Below are 12875 nucleotides of genomic sequence, written 5' to 3'. Positions count from 1 at the left end.
ACCCATACAAAACTTATACCTCTAACAACTAGGAAATTACCCAGGTGTCCACAGTTCTGCAAATAGTTGTGCTGAAGCTTTCTCCCCCCTCTTTAAGTACATAATGCAAAATACCTATTTATTTATTATTACATTTGTATCTCATGTTTTTTCCTCAAAGGAACCCAAGGCAGCCTTCATAATCTTCCTTCTCTCTATTTTATCATCACAACAACCCTGTGAAGTAGGTTATGCTGTGAATCATTGTCACACTGTGAGCTTCATGGCCAAGTGGGGACTAGAACCCAGATCTCCCAAGTCCCAACACTGTAACCAACACTGTAACCACTACACCACACTGGCTTTCCTAGATGAAGAAAGCTGAAGTCTCTATGTATGGTTGCTCTCTGTCTATACTGGTTGTCTTGTAGTATTATCTGCTACTTTTAATAAACTATAAATGGCACACACAGTTCTGCAGTGCAATCCTCAGCATATTTGAGTCCAATCCCCATGCATTGTTGTCCCCCTCAGATTATGTGCTCCATCTGATTGAAGGAGAGAATGTGCTAAAATGCGAATACAGTCTACTTAAAGCACAATTTTGTCGACACATTCTGTATAGTCAAGATATGATGAAAAGATAGGCTTCTGAAAAGTGCTGGAATTGTACTTTCCAGATTTGCTCACTATATAAGAAGCAAGCATATCACATTGGTCAAGATGTTGAGCTGTAACCCACATCTGCCATGAACGCATTAGATTGCCATGGGCAAGCCCCTATAGCGCTCAGCATCAACGCCCCCCCCACACATCCAATAATCAATAGCGGAACTGTACGTATCATAATTTTCTGCATTTTAACCATGTTTTCATTGGAGAAGGGGGATAAATAGCTTTAGGAAGCTGTTCACTGCATTGTATTTCTGAATTTTCAATTGGCATTTTATTGCTTGCAGTTTTGTGATTTTGATAGCTGACTTGCACACTTGTCAATGGATATATATTAAACAAATATTAAAAAACTGATTGGGTTTTGTAAGGATTTCCCCTGCTTTGGTCTGAGCAGAAGCCCATGGTGCTCAGTAGAAAACAGCAATTGCAGTAGTCAATGCAGCACCGTGAGTGAACCGCGGTGAGTGAACCATAATTCTGGTTATTTTGCTTGCAAATTTTGGTACTTTTGTACCAGGATTTGACATGGGAGGACTAGCAAATATTTTAAAGTGCAAAGAGTAGATGTGCCAGAGATTTAAGCCCTATTCATGTGTTCTTCTTCTTGGAAAATCAATGTTCTCAATCACGTGGAGTGCCTCCATGGGTAAGGAGGCACTCCTGTTCAGACAGTCACTCCCCACAAGTACATGGTGCTGGAAGTGCATGAGGAGGGGAAGGGGCTAGAGTGCTCCATTTCCTCACACTTTGACTACTTGGACTGAGAACAACTGAATAGGACTAAGGTCCAAGTCCAAACTGAACCTTTTATACTACAGATCCAGACTCCACCCTTTCCTACAAATGGAAGTCTTAAAGAGACAGGCAGTCTCTCCAAGAGCTCCTGCTGTTGATGTTGGGACATTGGTTCTATGCTGGCCCTGGAACACTGGTGGAGCTCTTGTAGAAGGGGGTGTTGATCCAGTGCTGGAGCTAGGCTCAGGGGTCTCAGGCAACTCAGGGGTCTTGGGCTTTGCAGAGGTTCTCGTGACTGAAATTCCCTCTGTTGGCAGCATTCTGTCTCCTTTGTAAGCACCAGTATTTCTTCAGCCTCAGAATCCTTGTCATGGCTGGACTCCTGGGTCATGACAGGATTACCAGGATAAAGTATGTCAACTGCTTTAGTGCTCAAAGCACCATGTAAATATCCAATGTTAAAGAATTATTGCTATGCAGAGCTCTGAAGGCACATTTCTGCTCACATAAGCCTAGGCTTATGTGGATAGGATGCACTACCCTAAGGTCTGTTATATATAACCACATCTGTCTCTGTCCCAACACTGCCATGGTCTTCTAGCCCTTCCCTCCTTTTCCTGCTGTACATATCAGTCTTCATAGTTTACACAGGAATGGGGCCATTTTATTTCACAACTATTCAGTAGACTCCTTAAACTGTGTGTTTTCTAATCTCTATAATTATTAAAAGACACTTTAGGTTTTCTGGTCAGTAAATGTGTGCAGTACCTAACCATTCGGCCATGGGCAATGCAGTTTTCTATCAAAAAAATAGGGAATGAATTTGTATCATACTGCGAGAGTATAACAGCAACTAGGTGGAGCAAACTCTTTGCCTAGACTGCAGGTGAGCTACTGACAAAGCAGTAAAAGACTTCCCAGGCCCATCACAACCCCCTGAAGCCAGCTGTCTTTTCAGGCTAGAACATATGCTCATTCACTGCATGCAATTCCATGGCTGCCAGGTATCATAACCTGAGAAAATGAGGATATAGAAGAGTTGTTGTTGTTGTTGTTTTAAAAACACATACAGACAAATCCTTCCACTTCTAGGACTTGAAAGATCGGAAATACATGTAAATTCTTGGCAGCCCTTGATAAATGAGGTATACGGGGAAACCGTAGTTCAAAACTACTTGCAGTTTTATTTTCTTCAATAAGTTTTAAAGCTTCTCATGTCATTAAAAAAGGGATGTTTTGCAGATTAATGAGAAGCAGGTGGAATTCTGTTTCCTGTAAGCAAACATCAGGTTTCAGACTTTTCCCTTAAGTTTTAGGATACATTCCCATCACTTTGTGCTAAGAAGTACTCCAAAGCGTCCTTTCTAATACCATTTAATGTATACCAGAATCTATAGTTTTGTTAGGAAAGAAGAGCAAATGAGTAAAACCTGAAAAAAAGGGGATAGGTAGGACATGACAAGGCTGAAGAAATAATAAAAGAACAAGGCAAAAAATATTGAAAGAGTAGAAAGTTTGAACTGTGGGTGAGAAAGCCCTGACCGATCCTATCTTAGAAAAATATTCACCAGCAACATTAGAGGTACACATTGCCATTTTGCAATTCCTCAGCAGTAGATCCCACAGTTCGCCTTAAATAATTTGGCTTAGGGAACAAAGCACAAGAGATCAGATCTAGGTCTGGCATCAGCATCTGATATGGTAGGGGAAATGCTGTTGGGAGCCTGACACACTGACATCAACCAGCTCATTTTTGTTGTTGCTCTCTTTGCAGTGCTAGGCCCAATTTCTGCAGCCACCATCTTCAATATCCTCAGGCAAGGAGGTGGTCAATGCCTTGTTAACTTCAGGCTCAGTGGTTGAAGTCTCTAAGGATCTCTGTTTAGGGGTCTCTAGGCTGACAGGCATGAGCTCAGCCGCAATGTCAGGGGCTGTGTCTGGGTCTAGGTCCCCATTATGGACACAGTGGTGGTAATGAGACATTATCACACTGTTTTCTTAATGCTTTGAATGTATATTTGATTCCTGCTGACCATTTTTTAAAGCAAAATTACAATTTTCCATGCCCTTTGAATCTAAAAGTGACCTGTTCTAAGGTATTTTCTAGCTTTATGTGACATTTTGTCTAACTAATCACATGCTGTGAAGTTTTAAGAGCTCAGACTCTACAACTATGAATATCTTAAAGATGTAGCAGAGTAAGTAATGGTAGAACTGACCCTAAGTGAGATAAAACTGGAGAAGATCCAAAATAGCCTGATGCAAAAGAAATAGTAAGTCTCAGGATGTAGGAATATAAAGTTTTATTCTTCAAAATAGCCCCAAAATACGTTGAAGAATAAAACTTTGTTTACCTACATCCCAAGACTTGTTTTCTCTTTTCTATAAACATTGATCCTAAGCTACATATCTACCTACATCTCACTTTATCCATAAATTCCCTAGATAAACTAGAAAATAGAAGCATTGATATACAAACTTTGATTACCTATCAATTCTTTACCAATGCAGGCTAGCAATATTTAAAACCTATGAAATTCAGTAGGGTTCTCCATAACATATTTTCCCCTTTTTTATTGAATTTTAAGTAGCTATACGTGAAACATATCTGGTGGAAGATGTGGGAGAGCTAATTTTAAAAGAGGTTTTTTTATTTTGTTTTGTTTTTGCTTCATGCTAAGGTGTGTAAACAAGTACCAATAAACCTGTGGGCACACAGCTCTAATTATTTGTTGGATCAGTGGCAAAACTCACCACATGAAGTCTCACAATGTCTTCTGATGCAAGGAAGATTCTTACTTAACTTCCACACATCAGTAATTGAAAGCCATTGAATTTTAAAAAAACAAAACCCAAAAAACTCAGGTATGCTAAGACTAAGCAAACAAGTGTTTGACACTTTCCCACAATCAGTAACACAAGGTAGAAGCCTCCTAAAGCAGATACACACTGAATGTGGGAAGCCATTAAAACATCTTATTTCCTGGGTCTAATTTAGTGAGTAAAATCAAACTAGAAGTGTGTCTATGGCCATACAATTTGGGGCATGAAAGTGACAGATGAGAACCCATTGCACTACCTCCTCCATCTCTTTGATACCTTCCACCCAGAAAGAAATACTAAGAGATGGTGAGGGTGGACACTGAATCTCCATGTGATTGCAGCTCAAATGTGTTTGGAGTGAGGGAGCAGAGCAAGAAGTTCAGCAGTAGTAGTTCTTCAAGGGATGGGGTAGGTCCCCAGGATGAAAGCCCCGGTGGTGAGGCCCAATTATCAATGTCTTTTTATTATGTCTTACCAGAAGTGGGGAGCAAAGAGTGGTTAAGTTTGATCTTCTGGATATCTCAGTATGAATCAAATCAGGAATAATGGAATGTGGGCATATGCAGTGAGAGGTCACTTCCATACTTTGTACCTTTCAAATAAAGCTGGCATATATTGATTAAGCTAGAAAAGAAGCTACTACAACACCACAAATAACTACACACACTTTTGTTTTTTTTAGTCAACCTATGCAAGTACTGGGAATAAAAGAACTTCAGTCATTCCTTTTGTATCAATAAAACTGCCAAGATGTCTTCCAACTTTAGAATCATATATATCCACTGGTGTGTGTGTGTGTTTTTTTATAAGTGTAACTTTGACTGGTATTCTCTTTTAGGACAGAAATTGCTTAGAAAATTGGTTTCATCTCTAAACACATGGGATTTCTTCCCTCTAGGCCCTTTAAACAATATAAGTGTACACGAAGTGGCAAGAATAAACAGGAAGATCCAGTTGTGTGGCTATTTTTTTCTTTTTGGTTATTTTTGGGGGCTTCAAATTAATTTGAAGACAGCCCTGTGGGTAACATGACTAGATTGGCTTAGTATCATGTGACAAATCGGTTTAATTTAGCCAGGGATATCCAGAGGGCTGTTGTTCCTGAGCAACCAACATTTGCCCACTTAGACACCTAGCAGTTTACCTCCTATTTCTTGCGCCACTAAAACCATTGCCACTGGATCCAAAATCCCTACAGCATGTCCAATGAATAGAAATGTATTGCAAAGGAGCAAAAAATATACCTGAAATAATAGCTCCATTTGTCTTTCTAAAAATGTCACTGGTATAAAGGAGAGCAGGGTCATTTCTATTGTATTATCATTGTAAGAAATTTCCGGAAGAGATCTGTTTATCTTATATGTAAGCAAAATGCAGCAGCAAGTCAGATTTGTGGTGACAAGGAAAACGTAGCTGGTTTTAGACTGAACTAAAGAACAAAATATAGAAAGCCCATTATCTAATCCCAGCCATCCAATTTCTATGTGTCACTAACAAATTTATTATGGCATGAGCTTTCTTAGGTTAGAAGCTATTGTGTGAGATGACCATGCCATGCATCTGAGAAACTTAAGCTCCAATAAAAGCAATAAATGTGACTACCTTTAAGTGGCCAGAATTCTTCACACATTTGTGACTTTGTGTTTTATACTTAAGACATTAGTCACTTTATAATTTGCTACTTCACAAATTGCAATTATTATTTTATTTTCTTACAGAAGTAATTAGTAATAACATATTATTACTAATTGTGCACTGCCTGGAGAGCCTCGGCTATCGGGCAGTATAAAAATGTAATTAATTAATTAAATTAATATTGGCCTAAAAGTCTAGTCAATTTAATTATAAAGAAGAATTTACATGGAGCTATGATTGTGTCAGATTTTCAGATGTACCAGACATTCCAGAGATGTATAAAATTTGGACTTCTGCTATACATAGCTTTTTCAGCCCTTTGCAGCTAGAAAGAAGGACAGGTAATTTCAGCAAACACCTGACAATCATTCATAACCCAAACAACCATGAAAGAAGAGGCTGGATGAAAAATGAATGAATTAATGAATGACAAGATCTTATGTCCCATTATTTCATGTGCTTAATTCTTTTCCATTGAAATCAATGGAACCTTAAAGTCCTTAACTTTGGCTAAATCCAGAGTTACTTTGAAGCCATGGAAGCTCTGTTCCTCTGAAATGTAGTTGGCAACAGAGGAAGCTGCTTTATATTGGTTATTGGGAAGTACAGAAATGTAATAAGTAAATATCGAGTCAGATTGCTGATCTGTGTAGCTTACTAGTGTCCACACTGACTGGTGGTGGCCCTTCAAGGCGCTTTTCCAGCCCTACTGGGAGATGCCAAAAGAGCTTGATTAAAAAATTCTGTACATATTTGAACTAGAAAGTGCTGTAGTTTTAAACTGCTAGTCTTTCAGTAACCTCCTCTAAGAAACAGTAAATGCCCAAAGATTCAGAAAGTTAATGTAAACAGTCAGAAACGCTGTTTAAAAAAAGGTAATGAAAGACTTTGGATATTAGGGAAGGTGGCCACCCAAAATACGTGATGCTACTGTGAATTTGAGAAGTTATAGGATGGCTAATCAGGGCAAAATGAAGGTGAGAAAATGCCATTTAGTAGTGACAGATGTCATTAACAAGAGAACTGCTCAGGGGTTTACAAATTGCTCCAAAACATTCCTAGGGACCCAGCTGTGTGGAGGAAGACACTTCTGACCCAGCACATCCCCAGATGGAACCCTCATTCTTCAAGAGCAACTGGTATGAGTCCAGAGGTTGCAAAATTTGCCACTGTCTTCATATGAATCATTGCAGCCTGGCAGCAGCTGACTATGGGGGCACACTCCATCAGACATCGCAGGTGGGGTGAGCCCTTTGCACAACTGGATTATTTTTAAAAGTATGGGAATAAGCTCCTCATGCATGAAATACCTTCCACGACATAGTAACGCTAATTAAAACAAACCATTCAAGTGACCAACTCCAGGATGCTGTTTTTGAAGCAGAAGGCCAGGATTTGCCTGATCTTCAACTGAGCTCCAATCACGCAGAGTGTTGAAAGAAATCCCTTTGAGTCTAGACTCACTGCCAGCATGTAAAATCCAGACAAATGGCTGCTTCGCCAGTGATTCCCATTTTGCAGCAAACACGTTATTAGTGTGGGACTCTGTGCAAGGAGCCAGCATTCAAAAAGCTTGTTCATTATTAATGGAATATGAGCTTTCGACATCAAAGGGGATCCATTATGTATGCTAAACGGTGGTGCAAAAAAAAAAGGGGGGGGACCTGCATTTCAAGTCCTCTCACTGCTTTTGTCCCTTGTAAATCAATCAAGCCTGACAGATACTTTAAGGAGAGTAATCTTTTCAATGATACTGTCAATGGATAACATAATGGAACATTGTCTTGATGCTGTGTGAAGACATGAAGCTAGTCAATTACGGACAACACTTCACGCAGCCGCCGGTTTTCACTTGAAGCAATTCTAGGGAAGTATTCTAATCCTTACAAATGGCTGCCGTAGCATACAACGTAAATGAGACCTCCTGAAGCTTCTGAAAAATAATTAGCTACAACAGTAACCCATTCCCACACTTCTCAAGCGTCGCTGAGATAACGTTAACAGCGTAGCTTTCTGTCCTTCTGGAGCATTCAGTGCCTGCTGTGTATTTATATACACAGCTTTCTAATTGTCACTGCTTTGTTCCTCACACCCACAAAAGTGTATACTGAGAGTGTCATATCTGCATGTATCTTTAACAAAGAAATCTTGGTAGCCCAGCCAACTGTATTCCCTGCTGTTCTTTCCACTATCGCTCAAAATGCTGGGGCTTGTTTATTTAGAAAAAAGCTGATAATTTCACAGTCACACAGATACTCGCAGGATTGCACAGTCCTTGATGCACTGAGGGTTTCTGACATGGAGACAGAGCTCCATGCAAACAGGAGGGGTTATCCTGTAAAATGCCAGGAAATGGCCAAGGATTAGCCTATGTCATCTGGATTGTACTCCCATGTCAGCAAGAGAGAGGAGGAAGGTTTACCGGTAGTGCTTGATCGATAGGAAAGATTTGTAATAAAGCATACCCAATGACCTTGTATCTATCAGGTTAAACATCTGAAATTTTTGTAAAAATAACATTCAAAGAAAACACACATATCCAACATCAACACAAGAAATACGAACTGCCAATTAATAAGAAAGACAAAACAGAAAAGTGTGCCTTTTAAACATTTGTTTTAAGGCCTACTACGATGTCCAAAAAGAGTTTTCGTTCAGCTCTTGGTCCAAGTTAATTTCTCTCTGTACAAGGTGATACATCAGAACTGCTGACTTGAGAAGCAGTGAGCTAGCAGTTTGCAGAACTCCAGCATGCTGGCTGCCAGCATGTGTTGAAGCCTGCCAGTTGCCCCTGGAGATCACCTTGCCAATAAGGAGCAGGAGGGGGAGGAAGTGTTCATTTGGTTGTTGGCAGCTATGTTCTCTCTTCTTAAAAAGCCTCCTCTAATCAAAAGAATCTAAGGGAGAAATAAATGGATCCTTCCTTCTCAAATACGGAGGGGGGACCTTTTTTTATCCACTGTGACAACACGCATAGCAAAAGTTTAGAAATTCAAGCTTGTTATAGGAACCGTAGGGTCAATATTGTGGTCAAGACCAACATTCCCTGACCAAACGACGCCCCAGGCAAGAAGTGTTTTCAGTGCCCCATGTTCAATTTGTGTGTTAAGAGATAGAGACTGTGAGCTCCGTCATACGGGGGGGGGGGCACGGTCCCTACTGTTGCTTCTCTGCCCATGTTTTCATTCCTCAGTTACTTCCTCTTTCAAAAGAGGAAGTACACAACGAGCATGAGGCCCATTGAGTCCGCTGTTCTAATGGCGCTGCTTCTCCTGCACACAGCAGGAGAGAGCAGCAATTCCGAGTTTAAAAAAACATCGGACTTTATGGAGAGGTTTTTTGTCGCGCAAGGAAGGCCAGAAGGGGCAGAAGGCGCGAGGGAGGCAGACGACATCATGTGAGGGACCTGCGAAAAATCCATGAGTGCCCAATAACAAGTGTGCAGTAAAACGCTTGTCGGATGGAGCTCAGAGAGAGAGAGCATTTGTAGCCCATTACACAACTTTGCTGCGGGCTTTGTAAGCACAATTTATCTTTGTCATATAAGACAACACATTTGCATGCATGGAACTGATCACAATCACACACATGCACCAGTGTGTTGAATGGTTGCTGATGGAAGTTTCCCCATGAATCATCATCATCAAATGCTGCCTATGCAGGTCAGTGTTGAAAGATTTACAAGTGAAGATGAACTGTTCAGACAAGACTGAGATCACAGTAACTGAGAAGTTTAAAAACACGAAACAAAACCTTCCCCTCCCCAACCCCCAAGCTGTGGTCCCAATGAAAATCCCCTCTCTGAAGTTGTCGTTCATCACATGGGAGAAATTCCCGTTGATTAAGACTTCCTCCTTGCATGCCACAGTTCTGATCTTGCTCCAGCCCCTTTGACTGGTATTTAAATGTTAAAAACAGACACACTAATTGCAACCATACAATTAACATCACGGCCTCAGCTAGACCTATGGGTCTAGCATGATGGAGGGGGAAGGCTCTCACGATATTTTATCGTGAGATCTCCCCCTCTGTTTACATGTGGCACGCGACAACCTCGGAGGGAGAGGGCATCACGCCCACCATTTTGTTTGTTTTTTATAGAAACAGAAGCAGCACACGAGCACTTGTGCACTCAAAGGTAAATTTTATATATATATATATTTCCCCCACTCCCCCCACCCCACCCCCAATGGGTGCAGAGCTCCTGAGTAACCGCAATGAGCCAGGACAAACTGTGACGCCTGCCCACACGTTCTGCTGTCTCGAGACCATGGAAAACGTGGGCTGAAAGGGTCAGGCGATATCCCGAGGAAAGGGAGGGATCATCATGTAGACGCACAGGGATGATCCCGGGGATTGCCCCAGGATATTGCCCCATCTAGCTATGGCACACATCTAGTTTGTCCCTTAGAAAGACAACCCTTTCGGTTGTTTCTGGGGTAGGTGGGGGTGGGGCACCACTTCCCACTCAAAGCTAGTTTTCTCTACTGTTCTCTATGAACACCTTTCCCTAATGCCATGGAGGGGAGAAAAAACCAATGCCATCAAGATTAACCAAGAAGTTCCATCTCTAGAGAACTGAATTATGGTTGTAGTTTTCCTATTTCCATGTCAGTGGTAGCTTGGGGTGACTTTCCTCATTGGATAGCAGGCAGGAACAGCCTTGTGTCTCCCTAATTTCTTGGCAGAATACCATCTCCCACTTATGGCCTCAGTTCTATAAAGGCTAGAGCAGGCTCCCCCAATCTAGTGTTTTGGACTACAACTCCCAGGAATCCTGTTCAGTGGCCATACTAGTTGAGGCTGATGGAAGTAGATGTTCAAAACATGTGGAGAGCATCAGGTTGGGGAAGGCTAAGTGAGGAACGTGTTTTTCTTCCTGCTTTTAAATGGAAGAAGTTGGGAATTTGGGCAAGCGAATGGTCCAAATTGGTACCAGAGAACAAGTCCAGAATTCAGGTAAAACCCAACTAATTGGGACTCATGGCAACCCTACCACTGCAGCACACATGTTTCTCTGCACCAGGACCTTAAGCCATTAGTAACATCCTGAAGAAGACTGTGAAACTCAGGTGCCAGTTTAATTGGCACTTTTGATCCCCTAAGCTTTCTGGAGACACACATCTAAGAACGGCAACAAAGCCCACCCTGGTTCTCATCAGCTGTGCGTCGCAAAGTAATTTCTCAGAAATCTTGATTAAGGGAAACCATGAGATGCAAACATGGTCTGTATCTGTCTTTGCTGAGGGGAGGGAGAACCTCTGTAGACAAATGGGCTTTTTTTCTTTTCTTTTGCTGATTGCTTTGCTTCCAATATGCAGACTCAGCTGCTTGTGTGATACTTCTTTGTTTCTGTGAAGCAAAAGGCAGAGAGGCCTTTTAGCTTTCCATTCTTTCCTCGGCCTTCCAAATCTCCACACCTAGGTGCTTGTGATGCTGCTATGACTAGAATCATACAAAATTAAAAACAAATCAACAGCTGGAACATCCACTGGTGGCATATGGTGGCTGGTCTCACACCGCCAGGGAAATAAAGTACTGAGGGGCAAGAAATAGCAGGGAAAGGAGGGGGAAACTGCATCTGTGCAATATGGTCAGAAAGAAATACAAGATAACATCCAATTTCTGCACAGAAATAATTGCTTTGCATCCAAAGAGCTGGGTTTTGGGGTGCATTCATACAACAACTGACTTGCTGGATCAGACCAAATGCCCATTTAGTCCAGCATGACATTTCCAAACCTATTTCTAGCCATATGACTCTAAGAAGCACACAACCAGGCACAAAGGCAACCATCTTACTTTGTGGTTTACCTAGATGGTCCCATCACCTGCCCTGGCCCCACCTCCTTTCTCTGCCCACTGATTATTTGGTGGTTTCTCAACTTTGGGTCAGTCGTTTCCTAATCCTAAAAGGTTAAAATGCCTCACCTAGGGCTCATCTACATCTATGTGCTTTCCAGGATAGGGGGAAGGATCTCAGGATTTCCGGCTTCCAGGATCATCCCCTAGCATCCAAACGCCAGTGCAAACAACCCAGAAGGTAAGAGGGAGTCTGGCGCAACATGTGTTTTTTGCACAAGTGCGTTGGCATGATCCAGTGCCAAAGTAGGTTTGAAAAAGAAATCTAAAGTTGGAAGACAGCTACCCCAGGGATGGCAAAAAAGCCCAATGGTCACAGACACGCACACCCCAGCAGAGCTCTGTGCCTGTTTGTTGTGCCGCACTACTCTTGGGGAGGAGGGAGGATCCAGGAGAGCACACCACACCACCTGCTGTCCTCGGGCTAAAATCATGATAAAAGTAGTCCCAGTTATCCCAGGACAAGTGAGAAGTCATCCCTGGTTGACCCTGGGATCCCCTGCATGTCACTTGGATGCACAGGGATGACCTTGAGCTGACCCTGGGATAAATGGCAGGTATAGCCATGCCATTAGTTACTGGCAGTAACAGCCTTTAGCAACAATATGCTGGTATTTTTGTAATTTTGTCCCTGCCCGTTGCTTTCAGCCCCACCAACGACTGGGTTATGGCCTCTTGGAGCTTCTCCAATACTGAAATTAGCTCTCAGACTGAAAGAAGTTCCCCACACCAGCGTACAGAACTGTGGACTTTTGAATGTTACTTCAGCACTGCTGACTGGAGAGCAACTTCTACTGCACTTGAGGGCAGCAGATAGGCTCTATCCTATAACATCTTGCCAGCTCTTCCTCTGGGCCCCACTGGGTGCCTGCTCATGGGGCACTGCGAGGGGCAGCTGTGGCATTGGTGCATGACAGAGGAGCAGAGCAAGGCACCCGCCTGCTGGAGTGTGTAGCCCGGCCTGGCCACCTCACCACCATCTCATTCAGCCAGGGGGCCTTTCCCAGACAAGTTGGGGGAAGGTGACCAGTCTTGTTTGCTGCTGGCCTTGGACAGACAAGCAACATCCCAGAGGCATCCGATTAGGAGGATGGGAATGTATAGAGGGATCAGGAGGAATGACCAGGGAGCACCTGTCACTATCTGCACCTGATTCTCTGCACCTG

The 12875-nt window shown here is 42.4% G+C and overlaps 1 protein-coding gene across 1 annotated transcript in view; it reads right to left on the bottom strand.

The window, feature by feature from the left end:
• AGBL4 (AGBL carboxypeptidase 4) overlaps positions 1–12875 on the bottom strand; it is a 957560-nt gene that overhangs the window by 86495 nt on the left and 858190 nt on the right. The window lies entirely within an intron of this gene.

Source organism: Elgaria multicarinata, chromosome 1, assembly GCF_023053635.1.
Source record: "Elgaria multicarinata webbii isolate HBS135686 ecotype San Diego chromosome 1, rElgMul1.1.pri, whole genome shotgun sequence".
NCBI classification, from domain to species: domain Eukaryota; kingdom Metazoa; phylum Chordata; class Lepidosauria; order Squamata; family Anguidae; genus Elgaria; species Elgaria multicarinata.
Note: the sequence above shows the minus strand (reverse complement) of the source record. Positions and strands in the feature narration are given on the sequence as shown.